This window comes from Dasypus novemcinctus, chromosome 21, assembly GCF_030445035.2.
Source record: "Dasypus novemcinctus isolate mDasNov1 chromosome 21, mDasNov1.1.hap2, whole genome shotgun sequence".
Classification (NCBI taxonomy): Eukaryota; Metazoa; Chordata; class Mammalia; order Cingulata; family Dasypodidae; genus Dasypus; species Dasypus novemcinctus.
Genome location: NC_080693.1, coordinates 19,536,508 through 19,549,055, shown reverse-complemented (window position 1 = coordinate 19,549,055; position 12,548 = coordinate 19,536,508). Strand labels below are relative to the sequence as shown.

Sequence of the window (12,548 nt, the reverse complement as noted above, 5' to 3'; positions counted from 1 at the left end):
AAAGTCAGATACAGGCCATTATATATCCTGCCATAACCTACAGAATGGAGTGGGAGAGAGTGTAAACTACAATGTAAACTATAATGCATGCTGTGTGGCAATGCTCCAAAACGTGTTCATCAATTGTAACAAATGTACCATACTGATGAAAGAAGTTGTTAATGTGGGGAAAAGTGGGAGGTGTGGGGAGTGGGGCATATGGGAATCCCTTATATATTTTTATATAACATTTTATGTAATCTAAGTATTTAAAAAATATATATATATATTTTTTTAAAAAGAGTAGCTTGAATGCTTAAATATGTTAGGAAGACAGACCACTTAGCAAAACATAAATATTGCTCAAAATGTAGTGCTTAAACATGTTGCATTGTGAAATAAAATAAAAATAAAAATAAATAAAGAACTTCTCTGTTTCTTGCATGAGTCCAGTTGGAATTACGTAATTGTAGTTCTTCATAGAGAAAGGTAGCCTAGTTTAATGGAGTGGAGACCAGTAGACATGGTATTTTTGCTTTGTTTTGTTTTGCTTTTCAATTACAGTTTACTGTTTTTCCAAGTATGTAGTGTTTCCCTGAGCTCGTATTTTTATTAATGAGCCATCAGATTGTTTGGGTTAAAATTCCAGGTTGGTCTTGAAAGGATAATTGACACAAGAGGACATCATGAGAAGCAGGGGGTCAGCTCTGGCGAGCTTGGCCGAAGCCTTAGTTTGTTCTTTCCTCAGACTGAAAGGAAGCACAGAGGACACCCATCTTCCAAGGAAAAAGTTGACAAGAATTTCTTTCCATTTCTGTTTCATCTGTGATTTGTGGCCAGCAAACAGGAGCAATCAACTTAAACTGGTGAGGCTAAAAAAGGTAATTGAGCTGACCCGGCGCCTGATTTCCTTAGGGATGCTTTCTGTGGAGCAGAGGTCAAAGGCAGAAACAATAACTAAGGGCTTATTCAGCCCCTCAGCCTGTGGCTATTTTCCATCCTCTATGGGTAATTTGCCAAAGTAAACTGTTCTAAATGAACGGGGGCTCTCTCCAGTCACTTTCCCTCCAGCTTTAGCTGGAAACGTATTCACTGTGCAGCTAATGGGGTGCAGACCTCCTAAAGTAAGATGTACCTGCCAATCTAGGTCCAGTAATTACTCTATCTAATTACATTTCACAAGGGTTACCCACATGTAGAGCTGTCTTCTCATCACTACACTTCACACAACTTCTACGGTTCCAATGAGTCATATGATGGCTTTTAATTTTACAGTGAGGGGTCACACTGAAAAACACCCTGGGTTTTACTTGACAAATCCCCATTGCACAGGTTTCTTTTCCTTGCATGTCTGTTCTACACTGTCAGCCAGACACCTTTTCCTCCCCTCCCTTTTTCCATGCAGCACTCCCAGCTTTGCTAGATTTGTCTTCTCCCCCAGTGGAAACTGATTCATGCGTGACCATCCAAAACAATCCAACAGGGCCAACCTCCATCCATCACAATGCTTGGCAAACAAAAGGCCCTCCAGGGTCTACTGGCTTCTCCTGGAGAGTCTCCGTGGTGACTGAAACAAAGAGAAGTGGCTTCTGCCTTCAAGAAACTTACCCTCAAACGAGGGAGAATGATTTCCACTGAACAATTCAGTAGGATGCAAAGCAGAAAAACATGTGTACTACCTACCACTGTTACCAGTCTGTGCTTTTACATAGACATCCCTTTCAGTGCCAAACAAAGAAAGCAGATGCCTAACATCTTTCTCAATTGATTTAGAGACTGTGGTTTACAGGGGGTGGTAGATTGAATTAGGTACTCCTTAATTATGTACCCCAAAAAGGACACGTTCTTCATCTTCATCCACATACCTGTGAGTGTCAAACCACATGCAAACAGGATCTTTGAATATTTGAATGTGCTACGGTGAGTCAGGGTGTAGACTCAACTTGCAAATAGGGGCTTTTAAGATCCTATTTAGGTGGGACCCAGATGAATCAGGACAGGCCTTAGTCCAAAGGACTGGAGACCTTATAAAGAGAAAGATAGAGGGAGAGGAGCCAGGAGTCTGAAGGCAGTGAAATGGGAGGAGCAGCCCCAAGGAGAGATTGTCATAAGAAGGGAGGCAAAGATACAAGCCCAGGAAAGCCAAGGATTGTGGCAAGCCAATACGGGAATGCTACAGACTCTGGGGAGAAAGCATGGTCTTGCTGGTCCTAGATTTTGGACATCTAGACTTCTATGCCGTGAACCAATAAATTCCTGTTGTGAAGCCAACTCATTGTGGTATTTGTGATGGCAAGGCACAAGGGGTGGAAGGCCCAACCCCAGGTGGTTTAACCTGGAAAGAGGTAATGGCCCTGAAAGCTGGAAAATCTAGGAGGTAGGGTTAGTTTTAGTCATAGCTTATTTTGGGGTTCAGATCACATAACCAGAATCAAGAAGCTTATTTTGGGGGGCTGTGTGGTGGTTTGGAGCTATGTACTCCAGAAAAACATGTTCTTAAACTTAATCCCTTCCTGTGTTCCTGTGGGTGTGAACACATTCTAAGGAGGAACTTTTGATGTGGTTACTTCAGTTAAATTGTGGCCCAGCTCTACCGGGATGAATCTTAATCAATTGCTGGCATCCTTTATAAGCAGACTGAAATTCAGAGAGAGAGAGAAAACCACAGGAAACAAGAAGCTGAACATTAGGGCCACCCAGAAGAGAAGGGAGAGTCCAGGAGGGGCTGCCATATGCATTGCTATATGACAGAAGAGCCAAGGACCACGGATCATGGGCAGCCAGCTCCAAAACGCCCATCCTCAGGAAGAAAGCATCCCCTTCATGGTGCTTTGATTTGGACTTCTCCCAGCCTCAGAATTCCCATGGTTTAAGCCAACCCATTGCATGATATTTTCTTTTACAGCCAGGAAACCAAAACAGGCTGTGTCCAGGATGGGAGTCTAAGTGGTAGGTCCCCATAGGTCCAGGCTCATATGAATTGGTAAAGAGTTAATTCTTCAAAAGAGCAAGTGAAAGCCTCAGAAAGCTGATTAACCTACTGGTCATATGCCATCCCTGAGTCAATCAATGCAGTAGGGGGATAAGATATAAGGACTGAGGAGCAGATGTGACTCAAGCAGTTGAGTGCCTGCTTCCCACATGGGAGGTCCTGGTTTAGTTCCCAGTGCCTCCTGAAGAGATAGAAAACAAACAACAATCAAAGCAAATGGAAGAACCAACTCAGGGGAGCAGATGTGGCTCAGTGGTTGAGTGCTGGCTTTCCACATCTGAGGTCACAGGTTCAATCCCTGGCACACAGTACCTTTTAAAAAAAAAGAGAGAGAGAGATATAAGGACTGAACTAGCCTACATTGTGCTCTACCCCTGGAGGTAGAGTCAACTTCACATATGTTGAGAGTAGAATGAAGCAGATTTTCTAAAGGGAAATTAAAATAAGGTGGGGGTGGGGTGAACACATGCCGAATGGTAAAACAGATTACTACAGTAATACAAAATAAATCATGAGAAGAGGAATTATATTATACCAATAAAATTGGACCTGCCCCTAAGTCCTGTGGAAATCATTGAAGACCACTAAAATTTGAACAAGCCAAGACTATTTATTCAGCTTGCTAAATCAAGGGAGTCAGCTACTATCATTTGCATTTGGCAGAGACTCAAAGACAGGCACAGAGTGGCAAAGCTTTAGAAGGCATAAAAGGGAAACCTTTAGGTATGCCCTGATTGTTGGAGGGTGTTGGCATGGGGAAGTTGAAGATGAGTTAACTCGAAGCGGAGCATTCTAAGTATTGTTTAATGGAGGATATTTTGCTTTCTTTGGTTGGTTTGAAGTTGGAAACGGGTGAAAATTAGGGAAGCTGACAGTGACTGATTAAGTCCTGACAGTTTTGGGCTGATTGCTACATAGATAGTGTTTTGACTCCCTGGACTGCTTAGTGCAGAGAGTAGGTCAGAATTATATGTTACTATATAGTCTAGCCATTGTCCATTTGTACATCCAGTCTCTCAGTTCCACCTTTTGATTATTCTCTCCTTTGTGAGAGGTTGACCATTTCAGAGAAAGCTAGCCATCCAGATCTTCACTACTGACATTGTTCAGTCATCTTCATAATGAACAGTACAGCAAAGACTTCTCAACCTTTTTGTTGTATCTTTATAGCAATCATATAATGAGAAAGTGGCAGTGAGAAGCATTTAAGACTCCGTATAGAATGCAACTGACTAGTATCATGACCACCATAATAAAAACAAGGACAGGTAACAGTCCCCAGAAGATGCTTCAGGCCAAGAGAATAAATCCTATAAGCCATAAAGATCAACCTTAGAGAGCCAAATAGCTCTCTCCTCAAGGTGATGTATGACCTGTTTCACCTTGTCTATGTCATCGCTTCAAAACCAACAAGAAGTACTAATAATGGCACACATACTACCATGACCAGCCACCAAGAAATCTGGAGCAAAGCAATTGCCCATCACTTCTCATGCCAGTTGGTTGAGACTGATCTGTATTCCATCCATGGCAGAAGTGGTATATCAATAATTCCTTCCAGAGCTAGTGAATATGTTTCTTACAGTCTTTTCTATTTGTATGATTCTCACCTATAAAACACTGATTGTAGCCCCCTAAGGCAGTGTAAACTCCAAAACCTGTCTTCCTAATCTGCTGACATTGGTGCATCATCTTGACTCTGGGATGTCACAGATGCAAGTGAAGCAGCTGGTCAACCCGATCCTAAAGTACGTGCTGTGTATTCACAGGCCACCTCCAGCTGGCCCAATGCTTACTTCTCTGACAACCTAGTATTCCCAATCAAGAGGCAGCACTCACAGCCTTTGTTTCCCTACCATAGGACGGTGATACTTCTCTTCCTTTGGGGTTTAAAAGACCTGCCCCATTTCTTTACCCCTGAGCTGAAACACTGTGTGAGATGAGGCCCCCTGTTTGATGATAAAACTTTCCCAGTCCACAACCATTGGCTCTTGGTTTTTATGTCTCCTTTAGTAGTAGCAGCTGTAGCTTGTATCATTCAAAAGCCACTAAGGTTGCTGTCATCTACTACTACTGGTACCACTATTATTACCATTGCTCTTGCTTTTGTTGTCATAAGGTGGGAATCCACAGGAAATCCAGAAATAGGAGATGGAGAGTAAGAATTTGACCATGTACCTCCAATATTATCTAAGACAAAGAGACAGTTCTAGTAAACCAAACCCCTGGCAGTTACATGTTTCTGGTGGGCCTTTGAAAGGAAGGGGCTTTCATGTCTAACATGACTATTCTGGTCAATTAAAACCTTTTGCCCCGAATAAACTGGTATTATGCTTCATAGGGCCATCCCTTGCTAATCTATTTAGGGTAAATTATTCACCCAGAGTCTGTTGGTATCTGTTGGTGTCTGTTGGTATCTGAGCTTTTGCAATTTAATTTTGCTTCAGAAAATCGTTATTTTAAATGTTGTATCTCTTGCCTATGTTGGGATCATGGCTTCCAAGAAATTCTTTATGGGTTCCTTGAAGCCCTTTATGATGACCTGTGGCTTACACACTTTGTTAGAACATTGCCTGGGTTTTGAATCTAGAGAATGGGGTTTTACCAGGCTGACACTCTCCCAAAATAATCTAATGAAAAAAATTTCCCTCCATTTAAAATGTGCCAGATGATTGAGTCTCTTATTTAAATCTTGTGTGGCTTTTGGTACATTGGGAAAGGAGCCCTGAGAAATGTATCAAATTTGAAATCCCTGTGCTGAACAGATGCTGGGTGTTTTTCATCTATTTCCATAACTACATTTAAAAGGCATTAAGTGTTGTGACTGTGAGATTATTTTTGCTTGGCTTCATTGCCAATTCAGTATGTAATACAATATATTTCAAAGATATATTTTTATAGTATTGCATTTGGGGAATGGGAACTTTATTGTTTTACATGAGACTAATTGAGAGAATGATACCATGTTAATGATAATGGCCTTGAGAAATATTCCACATTCAAGAACATTCCCATCCAAAGCCATGCCCTTTAAATCATTTTCTCAGCTTGTACCATCTCTCCATGAAAACAGCACATTAACCTCTATGACTATTTTAATTACCAGCCTCATCTTATTTGAACACTGATTTAGGGCCCAAACCAGTTGTATTAGTCAGCCAAAGGGGTGCTGATGTAAACTACCAGAAATCTGTTGGGTTTTATAAAGGGCACTTATTTGGGGTAGAAACTTACATTTACCAGGCCATAAAGCGTAAGTTACTTCCCTCACTAATCTGTTGCCATGAGTTGGAGCAAGATGGCTGCCGACGTCTGCAAGGATTCGGCCTTCCTCGTCCTCTCAAGGCTCCATGGTCCCAGCATCTCCCAATCTCAGCTGTAGTCTTGGATAAGTCTAGTCTCTCTCCCAGGGCTCGTTTCTCTCCAGACTCAGCTGCCTTGTTCTCTCTACAAGATCAGCTGTAGACTATCAGGCTCTCTCTCTTCCTGGGGCCTCTGCCGTGTCTAAGGAGCTATCTCTATTCCTTTGTGTTCTTCTCCTGTGTGTTCACTTCCTGGGGCTCCAGCATCAAACTCCAACTCTCTTCTTTGCTGTGCTGTTTTGAGACCCCTTGATGGTAGGGGCTCAATGTTCTACCAATATGGCCAAATCAAAGCCCCAATTTTAATTTAATCAAATAAAAGTGAGAGGAATAGACCTGTTTACAAACATAATCCCATATCTATTTTTGGAATTCATAAACAGTGTCAAACTGCTATACCAGCCCAGGACGTGGAACGAGACAGACGCTTTCATTTTCTGAGCCAGGTTACAAGGCTGCTCTGTTAAAATGAAATCTACGCTTTAAACACATTTACAAGTCTCAGTTGAAATTTCTAGGTCAATCCCTACAGCCAGGCATCCTTATAGAAGAAACACAAAGCAAAGCTTGGAGTTTTCAAGCCTTTCTATTGTGGTGTAAATAATTTTTTGTGCAAGTGCGAAGGGATCTAGAAAAATTCTCACGGAGGAAAAATGAAACAAAAGCATGAAGTCACCAAACCTCAAAAGGCTCGTGGAAATAGGAAAGTTAACAGCAGAACCCATAAAACACGTAGGTTAAGAAATCCTGTGTATAATATATGTTGAAAAGAGAGAAAATAAAGGAAACCCCCAGCAAGGGACCCTGGATTTTAATAACCACAGGGATGTGGTAATGATGTAAAGGGGAGAAGTAGGTCCAGTGAAGGGCCTCAATGCGAAAAGTGGGTACAATGAGGGGCCAGGTAGGTCTCCCCTAAAGGTGGGTGGTCTCTGTACCAATGGTGTTTATGGCTGTCAGCAACCCACTGCTGCCAGATAATTTTAGTTTTAAAGAGAAGTTCAAGCCCCCATTTTCATGGGAAATCTTCTGATTTTGAAATGTTGTCTTAAAAATAAAATTCTCTCTCTATACGTTTACCTCCACCTTTGCCTACAGCTATGCCTACATATATGCATACACATATACATATATGGTGACAAATATTGATAAATACCATTGTGGGCTATTGTTTGGGAAGTTAGCCTTCTGACGCAAGCATTATGAGAACTAAAGGTAAGACACTAGTGGTAAATAAGACTCACCTCCATGTTAAAGACGTGGCATTTGATTTCTGGATTTTTTGAGAAAGTACACTCTTCTCATTTTAATTGTGCATGTGGTCACGTTTATTGAATTTAATTTTTAAAATTTGATTATTTTAAAAAAGAGGACTTTTGTTTTTAAGGAAAGGAAGTGATAAATGTTAGATGATGGAAGCAGCTTACTACTCTGTCTTGTGTCAACTACCAAAAAAAGAAACAAGAAAGGAAGGGGGCAACGTGAGATGGCAGGTGATCTCCCTTACGTGTCAGCCTCCTCTGCCATTAACAGCCCCCTCCCACCATCTTCTGGGTATTTCTGGAAGTCACTAGCAGAAGCATCGCAGGTCTAGGATCACAAAGCTCAGGTCTTTCAGTTTAGCCTGACTCAAGTCTGCAGCAGGGAAGGCACCTAATGGAGGGCCTGTGCTACTTCCCTACTTGCCAGTGCCCTCTGGGATAAAGGGGCTCCCTAGAAGCTTTACCACAGATGCCCACCCCCTTCCCTCCATCCCTGCTAGCTCGTGTTCTGGTGTCAAGCCTGAAAATGGAAAATATCCCTTTTCCACTGTGTCTTACGTTGTCACAGGTCTTCCTTGTCCTAACGGCCCTTTTGGATTTTGCTGTTACCTTCTTCTATATCAAGGGTCCAGATGAGCCCCTCATTCCTTCCCATCTTTCTCATAATCCCCAAAGCATGACCTCCTTCCTCCTTCTGTCAAAAAACAAAAGCCACGTTGTGTATCAACCCATGCCCACTCATATTTAGCTGTGTAATTTCACCACGATATCATTGACAGCTGTTAGAAACATCAAGCACACTCAACAAGTTGCATCTATTTTCTTGCTTCTTCCTAACAATATCGTGATCTTCAATCATGGATGAGATGCAGGAAGGCTTATTAACTTACCTAAGTCCTGGGGTACACATGGAGAGGGGACCCACTCCCTACTGGACAGCTCCTTCCACCACCAGGGTATACGATTGACTTCAACTATTGACTCCAACTGTATACTGTTGACAAAGAAGTGGAGGTCCTGTTTGACCTTGCGTGAGTCAGACCTCAGATTCAGGTCTCAATGATATTCAGTAAACATAATGCAAGAATAACAACAACAGAGTGTAGTGTCTCAAGAGGACAGAAACCAAGAGACTCTACACTAAGCTTCATGAGGACCGGCCCAGGGACATGGAGACTTTCAACCTGGGGATAAGGAGATTTAATAGGAAAGAGGAGAGTGTAAGAGCTTTCTTCAAACACTTAAAGAGGGATTCAACTTCAATGTGATTGTAGGGTATGCATGAATAGGAGTTATAGGGAAATATTTTAGGTTGCTTTTTAAATTATTGCTATCTTTTTTTTTAAGATACATAGATCACACAAAACATTACATTAAAAAATACAAGAGGTTCCCATATACCCCACTCCCCCAACCCCTCCACTCCTCCCACATCAACATCTTCTTTCATTAGTGTGGGACATTCATTGCATTTGATGAGTACATTTTGGAGCATTGCCTCACAGCATGGATTATAGTTTATGTTGTAGTTTCCACTCTGTCTCAGAGAGCTAGAGACTGAAAGATGGAGGGGAGAGGAAGGTTGTGAGCCAATGCCCACATGGACAAAATCTATGAAAAAGTGGAGGTAAGTAGTTGTGCAGAGAAAGGATAAGATGGGGTATCTAGGGATACTATTGGGTTGCGCTTTGCAGGCTTGCGGGGGGGGCTAGTGTTGACAGATTGCTCTTTTATATTAATAAAGAAAGTTGTTTCATGTATGATAGTGGATTCCACATCCTAGAATGCATCCTGAAATATATTCAGGGACTCCAACTACCAACTTTTTAGGAATGTGTTAGAGTGTGGCGCCTGAATCAGCAGCATCCTCATCACCTGAGACCTTTTTAGAGATACAAATTCCCAGGCCCACTTCCAGATCTACTGAATCAGACATGCTGGGGACAGGACCCAGCAGTCTGTTCACCTAATGAATCTGATTTGTGCTGAGCTTTGAGAACCACAGCTGCGGTGGAATATTTGCATGCTTTTTCTGCCTCTAGATGCTAAACTTGCTACTTCATCCTTATGTCACTGGTGTTTGGAACATAGTAGCTAAGCCCTCCTTAATCATTTGATGAACTAATGAATTGCTGTCCAAGGGAGCACACTTCTGGAGAAGAGTTTCTCAAAGTGTGATCCTTAAATTGCATACATTGAACCAACACGGAATGTTTGTTCAAAGTGCACTCCACCACCCCACACATCCCTGTGGAATCCAAATCTCTGGGACTTTAGTAATTACACTTACTTCACTCGCTTCTTTTTAGAAATTTAGATATTCAAAGAATTGATAATAAATATACCCACATGATGCATCATTCAACACGTACAGATGGGAATTCAATGAAGAATAAATCTTACCATCCTATACTGCATCCACCTGGTCTCCTCTTGTGATGCAATTGCAGAAAGTAGTTTTGCTTGTTTGTAGGTTTGTTCATTTGTTTTTATATGTGCTTTCAGAGATTCTACACTTACATAAGCAATTATACCTTCTCAGGTACACACTATACCAAATGTTTATACTGTACAGTCTATTCTAGCCCTTGCTTTTTTCTCTCAACTATAGATCTGGAATCTACATTTTAAACAAGTTTGCCAAGTGATTCTTTGGAGAATAAAATTTGAGAATTACTTTTTTTTTTAATTTTTATTTTTGAGAGAATTTGTAAAATGAGTTCCCAGAGGTAACTTATATATTTTCCAGACAGTTCTAGGCTAAATTTTAGTTCCATATCCAGGATATCACAATTTGTGAATCAATAAGAGCTGAATTAATGTGATAATATTTAATTCATACTTATTCTTAGATTCTTATTTTGTGCATATATGTGTTTCCCTTCAGTGTCATCAAACTACTAATGAGAAGAGACCAGGCCTTTTCTTTCTCTTTGCTTGTATACCTCATACTTAGCACACCTGGTACTCTGGGTGTTGACGTGAAGTAAAGAGCAAATAGAGAAGAGTGATAAATGTGATTGACTACTAGATTCAACTAGGAGAGTCAGAAGTCCTGAAGGAGGCAGATGAGAGACAGAGACAAAGAATTTTTAAGCCTCTATGCCTCTACCTTCACACTTTTCTCTAAGTATAAAACCTAACGTGATTGTGTGGCACTGTTACCGAGGCCATTAAGTCAGCACATGTGGTTTTGTATGTGACGAGACTTCTTTGGTACCAGTGCAGGATGCTTGCATTAAAGGAGCTGCAGGACCCCCACAGAACTAACAAACAAGCAAAATTCATAAAACAAACAAGCAAACCCACCTTCCATCCAACCAGTCCCTCAGGGAAGAGGACGCTCCTACCTCGGAAGACTCCTTGGTGGATTCTTGGCTCCCTGATCTCCACAGGTTGAAGACTGAAATAAAAGAATGACTTACATTAGTTCATGGATGCAGGTTATTCTTCCTATTAGTTCGCCAACACATTTTCCCAGTAGTTTACTCTCCCCAACACGCAGAGATTGAACTCAAAGGCCCTTTGTGAAGGTTGAGGTCATCAACAAGGCTGGCCTGGGGTGATTTAAAGTGATTCCACAGTAAAAACAAATTGGGGTTATTAAAGGACAAACTTGGTCATCGCCTAAAGATGAGAGTGGTTAGGGTAGGACTGAATGGCCCTGGAACTGTTGCAGCCTAGAAGACAAAGAGGTAAAAATAGCTGAATCAAAGGATGTCTATTCTAGGTTGTCCTTTACTAGACGTTCTGGGAAGGCTCTGTGCCTGGGGCAGCCCCACCAGGCGTGGGGGCAGGGGCAGGAGGGGACCAAGCAGGCACCACCCTCCCGCAGGCTTGGCTGCTGCCCACTGCAGTTTGCTTTGTTTGTTTGTAAGCGTTGCCTCCTCTGTCCCAGTGCCTCAGCCTTCAGGAGGCTGCTGGAAATAAAACTGGAGATAAAACCATCCCTGTGGGTAGGCAGGCTGAAGGAGATAAGTGTTGATGAAGACACAAGGGGCTCAAAAGGATAAAAGCAAAGGAGAACTTGGTAGAAATCAAATTTTTAGGAGTAGGATCTGAAACTGTATGTTTTCTTAAAAAAAAAAAAAGAAAGAAAGAAAAAACTCCAAAAACAAAAAACAAAAAGCAAACCCTGGGATGTTTTGGCCTGCACAACGTCTCCATTATGGAGCTGGAAAAGTTTCTGTTCTCCTCAGGGATGGATCCCCAGAGCCCTGCCTCTGTGCCTCAAAGTACTCTGACCTTCAATTCAATTCAATTCAACAGGTACTCACCTAGAACAGCCAAGACACTACACAACATTAAGCATTTTGAAGATGCAAGAGCAAACAAGGAGACAGAAAGAATTAGAGGTGCAAGGAAACTTAGAGATAATTTATTAATTCATTCAAGGAATAAATGTTAAGCCATCACTATATGCCAAGTCTTGCATCCCTGTAGAAAGCTGAGGAGATATCAATGAGCCAAGACAGGCAAGATCTCTTGTTTCCACGATCTAGGGGTACAGCTAGGGTCACCCTTACCTGGAGATACTGATTCAGTAGGTCTCTGTAGAACCATGGGTACTTGTGAAATTCAGACGTACATCCCGGCTTAAAGCCAGTGATGTTGAACAATTGTACTGTCACTCCGCTGAGAAACTAGGACTCAAGGAAGTTGTGATGTGCCCAGAGACATCTATTATTGAAAGCGAAGCCACAGTAGAGGCTTGGATTTCCTATGACACCATGCCATGGCCTAAGAACAAGACATGTGCCCAGATGACCTTAAAAATAGGTGAACCCTGACAAAGGTTTTTAGAAAGGACCAGAGTACATGAGGATACAGAGGGAGAGCCATTTCCAGGAAGACAATCAAAGGCGCCAGGTTAAAAGGATCTGAGAAGGGCCTTGGAGGATGACCGGGATTGTGTCTGGCACAGCTGGGGAGGGTTGGTGGAGAGAAGATACT

The 12,548-nt window shown here is 41.9% G+C and overlaps 1 long non-coding RNA gene across 1 annotated transcript in view; it reads right to left on the bottom strand.

Moving 5' to 3' along the window:
* The window catches only part of LOC139437128 (uncharacterized), a 115,084-nt gene extending 104,009 nt beyond the window's left edge, over positions 1-11,075 (bottom strand). The window contains exon 1 of the long non-coding RNA XR_011646780.1: positions 10,905-11,075. This is a non-coding gene — a long non-coding RNA (uncharacterized lncRNA). The remainder of the gene's footprint in view (positions 1-10,904) is intronic.
* Between the last annotated feature and the right edge of the window lie 1,473 nt (positions 11,076-12,548).